General features: G+C 38.0%; 1 long non-coding RNA gene across 1 annotated transcript; it reads left to right on the forward strand.

Annotated features, from left to right (window-relative positions):
* Positions 1 to 3,663: 3,663 nt before the first annotated feature.
* Positions 3,664 to 6,266, forward strand: LOC133819306 (uncharacterized). The gene is made up of 3 exons (XR_009886313.1): positions 3,664 to 3,814; positions 4,346 to 4,417; positions 5,406 to 6,266. It is a non-coding gene; the product is annotated as an uncharacterized LOC133819306 (long non-coding RNA).
* Positions 6,267 to 7,193: the final 927 nt, after the last annotated feature.

Here is a 7,193-nt window from a genome sequence, read left to right on the forward strand (position 1 = left end):
ACGTTGTGGGAAATGACGATTGATGAGTGTACGAATTCGACATCACTATTCGAGGCTCACCTAAAGCTATCAGACGATCATCTGGTGGCCCACAATTGCAATGACTGACACCTGGCAGTTACCCCAGGTCCGAGGACTGGAATCATTGACCTGGGGGATGATAGACTAAAGAGAGCTCCTCCGGATGGGCCTCATCTAGAGAGATCCTCGCCCCGAGGACAGACCTCGGGGCATAACCTCACTCGGAGACATCCACGACTTATCAACTAGATCGAGACATGGCCTCACCTGGAGGTACTCTCGCCACGAGGAGAGACCTTGGGGTGTGGCCTCACTTAGAGACATCCATTACTTGTCTGAATTGGCCTTCCTAGAGGGGTTGCACTTCGAGAACCTCATGACTTATCTTGTCACTAATCACTCTTAATTGTCATGTGTCAGGAGGTGAAAATACAGATAACAAGTATAATTCAGTATATTACTCAATTTGTCACATTTGTCTAACCATGTAACTACACTTTTCAATTCTCATAGCCCCCCATGAGAATTGAGTGTAATTACACTATGTAATTACTTATTACTATCAATTTTAAATAGTATTTATTACATAATATTGTTTTTCTGTGTAATTACTAACTGTTTTTCCAAACATGACAATATGAATTTATAAATAATTACCACTTGACATTCAAACACGCCTTGTATTTTAAAATATAGTGTAATTACTTAGATATATAATTACTACCCTAATAATTACACAATTGTTTCCAAAATGCCCTAAGTATATCAAATGAATATTTGGATGAAATACAAGATTATGAGTTTCTTGAAGAAGGTAAATAAATTAAATTGTCAATAATGTTGTTTCATGTTTATTTATTTTGAGTAAATTGTGTAATTTTGGTTTTTGCATTGTAGACAATAAAACAAAGCAAAGAAGAAGAACAAGACTTGTTGATGGATTCAAAATTTCTATTTCGTTTAAAATTTTCTTTTTCTATTCAATATCTTGTTAGTATTATAGATAGACTATCTATGTAATAACTTTTAAGACTTATGATTGACTATAATATTTGGGAGGTTAATTTGATTTTTTTTTAATTTCTTAAATGCAATATTAATTTTACAAATTAAATTTGGTAATAATTTTACAATTTTGAAGTCAAAAAATTATGTTCAACCTAACCCATTCAATAATAAAGGTAGTAGGGTTGAGTTATACATTAAAAATATTTTAAATGGGTTAGGATTCTTTAGGCCGAAGTAGTTGGGTTGGCTCATTAAAATGCTCTCAATCTGTCCAACTCAACCCATGGGTAGTCCTATATCGTAGAACAAAAAGCTCTTATCTTGAAAATGACTTTTAAAGTTGTAGAAGTAAGTTATGTCAATTAAAAATTTTGTTGTAACTAACACTATTGGCGGTGATTTTTTCCACTAAATAGTTTGTGGTTGAAGTTATAAGCCCTAACTTGTAGTAGGTTAGTTTAGTGATTCATAATTTTAGGTTGGGTCTAACTCAGTTATCCAAGCTCAAGATCATAGTCGGCGTCTAAGATTTAATATCGTGTACTTTTGTAATATTGAGACGAAACCTCACACCAACAAAATATTTATAGTTTACCAGTTTGTAAGTTATTATAGCTCAGTTGTTGTAGGAGTTTTATCTCTACTGTTATTTTTCTCTCTATTTTTAAATATTTTATGTGTGCTTTCACTAACAAAACAAACTTAAAAAAAAAAAAGACTAGCATGTAATAAACACAACAAATTAGGAAATTAAATGATACAAAATAAAATGAAAATTGAAAGTGATTAGGAAATTAAATGCTACAAACTATAATGAAAATGGAAAGTGATATGTGAATAAAATTTAGGGTCAATAGCACTTGGGGTCCCCAAGCTTCACCAGTTGTCCTTTTTTTGTAGCAGTTAGATCCCTAACATTTACTATTTGGCTTACTTATAGGTCCCTGATGTTATATTTTATCAAACAAATCCTAATTTATAAGGGTAAAATGAGATTTTTAACCAAAAAAAATATAGCACCTATTTTTTTTTTCTTTATACTTGTCGACTGATTTTTTTGTCAACTTTCACGGAGTAATAAATGAAGAGTAATTTTGTGTATAAAATCTAAAGTGGAATCTTTGTTGTGAATAGTGAACCAAAGAAAGAGAAATAAATGCGGAAGTAAATGAAAAAGACTTGGGTTTATAGTGGTTAGGCCCAAAAAATATGACTCATTTATGATGAACTGTTAACCTTCAAGAATAGTTACACTGTAGCATCCCAATTTTGCTAATAAGGCTTAGGGCCTTGATTAGCATGCCGGGAGGGCAATAATTGATTCAATTATGTTAATATATAAATTTTATGATTATGCGATTAGAAATGCATGTTTAGGTGAATTAAATATGCATGTGGGCCCCATTTGGCTATTAGGGGCATATTTGTAATTTTAGCCCGTTGAGGGCATAAATGTAATATTTTTGTATATTATGATTGATACCACGAGTGAGTGGTGATATATTTGTGATGCACGATCCAAGACGGTCCTAAGGAGCAGTTTAGCTAGAAAGTCACAACGGGGTCAAATACCCGGCTCAGGAGGAGCTTAGGGGCATTTTGGGAACGTAATATGTGTTTGGGATTTATTGAGTAATGGGTAGTAATTTAGTAATTATTTGGACATGTCAGGATTAAACGGAGATTTATAGGAACACTCGAGGAATTAGCGGGATTTGGCAAATGACAAAATTGCCCTTGGTAGCACTTGAGGGTTTAGATGGATTTAAGGGTAATTTGGACTTTTTCCTAGGGGATAAGCTTAAGCTCATGAGCTGATGAGATGTTAGAAGGAAAACAGAAGGGGAGATAACATTAACTCTCACACTCTCTATTTCTTTCTCTCTCAAAGTCGGTTCTCTCTCCCTCTCTTTGGTGTTTGAAAATTTTGGAGAAATCAAGCCTAGGAATTTGAAGCTAGAGGTTTTCTGTGACAACTGTAATTTAGCTCAGGCCGATGTTAACTCAGAGGTAAGCGATTAAGGCATGTTTTTTGTAATGCCCCAAATTTCCTAATAAGGGTTAGGACCTTGATTAGGAGGCCGGGAGGGCCATAATTGAGTTATGATGCTATTTAATGATCATATGCATGTTTATGTGAATTATATTCTTATATGATGGTAAATGCATGCATATGGGTGTATTTATGATTATAGGGGTATTTTGGTAATTTGGCCACTGTGGGCGTAATTATGTATTTTGGGTGCATGTTTGTGAATAATTAATATAGCCACATTATAAGGTGGATTGGTTCGAGCTATTCAGCATGAGACGATTATGAAATGTAAGTGTTCGATCTAGTCATAACGGGTTTAAGTTCGGGGCTCGGGGTGAGTCTCGGGGTCATTTTGATGACTTAAGCATTACCAGGAATTAAAGGGTAATGGGATATGATTTATTGGTATTTGAGATTATTGAGAATAGTGGAAATTGGAGAGCGTTAATTATAATTAACGGTATAGGTTGAAAAGGACGGTTTTACCCTTGGGAAGGCTTTAGAAACTTTTAATGAACTAGGGGCATTTAGGTCATTTGGTTTGGATTTATATTGACTTTCAAGGCTGTAGAAATTCATAACAAAAACAGAGCATCATCCTCATCTCCTTCTTTCTCTCTCGTACATATTCTTCCCTTCATTTTCCTTTGAATTTTGAGAACCCAAACCGAGGCAACAACCTAGGAGATTAAAGGTGGGAGCTTAGAAACTTAGTTCAACCATTGAAGAGGGTTTAATCTCAAGTTTGAGGTAAGTTTCAGCCATGGAATCTCTGGTTTTACTCTGTTTTTCGTTTAAGTTTTAGTTTGTGGTTTCTTGATGGATAGTGGGAATTAATGGAAGCTAGGTTGGTGCTTAACTTGGGTTTTGATGAGGGTGAGTTGTAGATGATGTTTAGTTGTTGAATTGGGTGTTAGGTTGAGGTTTGGGACTGGTTTGAAAGTTTGGTTTCAAGGAAAAACGCAGAGGAAGAAAGGTTGATACTTGCTGTTTTGCGTAAAGGGTCGCGGCATGGCTATGGTGAGCCGCGGCCTATGTTGATTTCTGGGGAGGTTTTGCCTCTGTTTGAGGGTGAACCGCGGCATGGCTGTGGTGAGCCGTGGCCCATAAGGGTATTTTTGGCCAAAAATGGGTTTTTGACTTGGGGATGCTAGCCTTAGGCCTCGGGGTCGATCCTACTACTTGGTTTAGTTTGGATTGATGTCCCGGAGGCTATATATTGGTTTGGGAACCTATGTTAATCATTTTTATTAATGGTGTCCCATATTTGGTTATGACTAGGTGACCGCTAAAGGACTAAAAGTTGATCGTTCTCAAGGGTCGTTCTTTTAATCATTCTACCTCGAATCTGAGGTAAGAAAACTGCACCCTGTGTATATGTGACATGCATGGCTATTCTTGATGCATGTTGGTTGATTATTAAACGTGACATGCATGGCTATTATTGGTGCATGTTGGATTGTTAAATATAATGCATGTGATGCACGAGAAACATGTGATTAAGACCTGCTTTATATATTGAGTATGATATCGTTCAGAGCTTGAGCCTCTGTGTTCGTGCATGGTTCTAATTGTACTTGTACTAGTTGAGTAAGCATGCTGAATACCTTGTATATGGATATTGGACATGTGATATATGTTTGGTGGCATGGCTTACTTGTGTGTGGCACTGACTTATTAGTCAGAATCGGCAACGGTGTTAGATCCATCTGTGAAGCTGTGATTTATTAGTCAAGTTCACAATGAGTTGAACACTGGTCATGTTTTACTGACCTGAGGGTCAGAAACGGCATAAGCGTCGAGGACGCAGGGCCGAATGAAGATTAGATCTAATTGATATCAGCATTGAATGGCTCTATGGCATTAATGCTGGACCGACCCTAAAGTCGATGAACTTATAAGCGCTTGGTTAGTCTGAGACTAGTTACTGAGAGCCAGGGCATAGGGCCCCGGTGACTGTCTGTCACATGGCTAGGGAACACTATTCCACAGTTACGACTCTAGAGTCGGGAGGAAGGTTATGTTGGTGACTAATCACCATGCACCTATCTTGTTGAAGCTAGTGAGATGCTCACTCATTTGTTAAGCCCTGGTGATTCTATCGTCACATGGCTAAAGGGTGTTGTTCCCATATTAGTGACTTTTAATATATGTTAAGCCCTGGTGATCCTATCGTCACATGGCTAAAGGGTGTTGTCCCCATATTTGTGACTTCTTGTGATAGTCACCTATTTGTTTGGACTGTTGGTCCTGAATAATTAATACAATCACTGTTGATATTATATCATGTTATATTGTGTTTTCTTGCTGGGCTTCGGCTCACGGGTGCTATGTGGTGCAGGTAAAGGCAAAAGAAAGCTGGACCATCCTTGAGTTGGAGAGCTTAGGTGATGACGTGTACATATGCAGCTGCTCATCCGCCACGGCCGAGGTTTAAAGGGGAACTAGGGTGAAACCCTATTTTCCCGCATAGATCGGCCTGTTGTAAATATTTTCTTGTAGCAAACTCTGAAATTATAATTTTGGGATCCCAATATATATATTAGATGTTCTAATGAAACATTATATCTTATCCAAAAATTTTAATCCCTAAACCGCTAATGATACTTAGTTACACGATTTTGGCCAAATGACTCAATTAGCGAGTTTAGCACTGTTTACAAGGCACACCGTAACGGTCCTTGGAGTTGGGGCGTTACATTTTTGTTTAAACTTTCTCTGTTTTGTTAGAGTTTTGGAATTGGAACTTAGGTGATTGAATTTAGGATATGATGAGGCTTTCTGTTGGATTTCTGGATGTTAAAACTAGTTATGTTGTTTGGATATGAATCCTAGGAGAAATTCTAGGATTAAGGCTTGGAATTAGTAAGTTTCAGGGAGGTTAGCTTATTAAAATGAATGGGAAATCTGGGTTTGGAGGCTCGAGCCGCAGCCCTATTCTTCAAGCGCTGTGGCCCGTGTGTGTCGAAGAGGCTGGAAAGCCTCTGTTTGCCTAGGTGCGTCGCGGCGCAAGGTATAGTGCACCACGACCCATGTCCCTCAGTAGAGAGGCATTTTTGCCTCTGACTTGAGCGCGTCGTAGCCCTTAAGGGGCTGGGTCGCGGCTCAAATACAAGATATTGGCTGTTTGAAGGATTTTAGCTCGGGAACCCAAATGTTAAGGCTCGGGAAAAATTTTACCACCCGATTTGGTAGAATCCAAGGTCCCAGAGGCTAGAATTATATTCCAAAGTTATTTATTGGTTTAGAACTTGATGGATGGATATTATGAATATGTTGTGACTAGGTTTTCAATGAGGCTCGGGTTAGATGACTGTGCTCGGGATTGCGGTGCTCAGATAGCTTGGGACACAGGTAAGAAAATTGTTGTACCTGTAGAGCAAAGCATGGCACTATTGTTTGTATTGCAGGGCATGGCCCTATTGATTGAATTGCAGGGTGTAGCCCTATTGTTTATGCTTAGTATATGTTTAAATATATGTTGATATTATGCTATGTAATGCATATTTGTGAGTGAACGGCGAAGGCCGAAAATGACAAAGGTCAGGAACGGCATGAATCCAAGTATGGCAAGGGGCCGGGAACGGCGTTGAGCACGCAAAGTGTAGGTCGTTAGGGCGAGACTCTCCTAGGATGCCAGAGTCATCCTCTCGATGAAGATCATGAACCCAAGGCCTGGTAAAACGTTTGAGACGGCATGGCCGCTATGTGTTTAGCCTGTTTGCTGCTTTGTTATATGTTGTTGATAGATATGCATATGTTATCTATTTTGTGTTGAGTTTTCTTGTTGGGATTTGGCTAACAGGTGCTCTATGGTGTAGGTAAGGGCAAGGGAAAGGTCGACCAACCATGAGTATGGAGAGTGTGGAGCGACGGGTACATGTTCGGCCTACCTGGCTGCCACGATCAAGATTATTTTTGGAAGATGTAATGTATTGGTATAGATTTTTTGCCTAAGTCGACCTTAAATGTATTTTGAGATGTAACGTATTTTCTAAATAATATTTTGGGATCCCAAATGTATTACTCTTTATGTTTTCAATGAATGACCAATATTTTATATTAAATGCCTTTAAACGACTTTCATCACAATTTAGCTACACTTTTAACCTAAAACCTCGGTTAGCGA

Source organism: Humulus lupulus, chromosome 1 (genome assembly GCF_963169125.1).
Source record: "Humulus lupulus chromosome 1, drHumLupu1.1, whole genome shotgun sequence".
Classification (NCBI taxonomy): domain Eukaryota; kingdom Viridiplantae; phylum Streptophyta; class Magnoliopsida; order Rosales; family Cannabaceae; genus Humulus; species Humulus lupulus.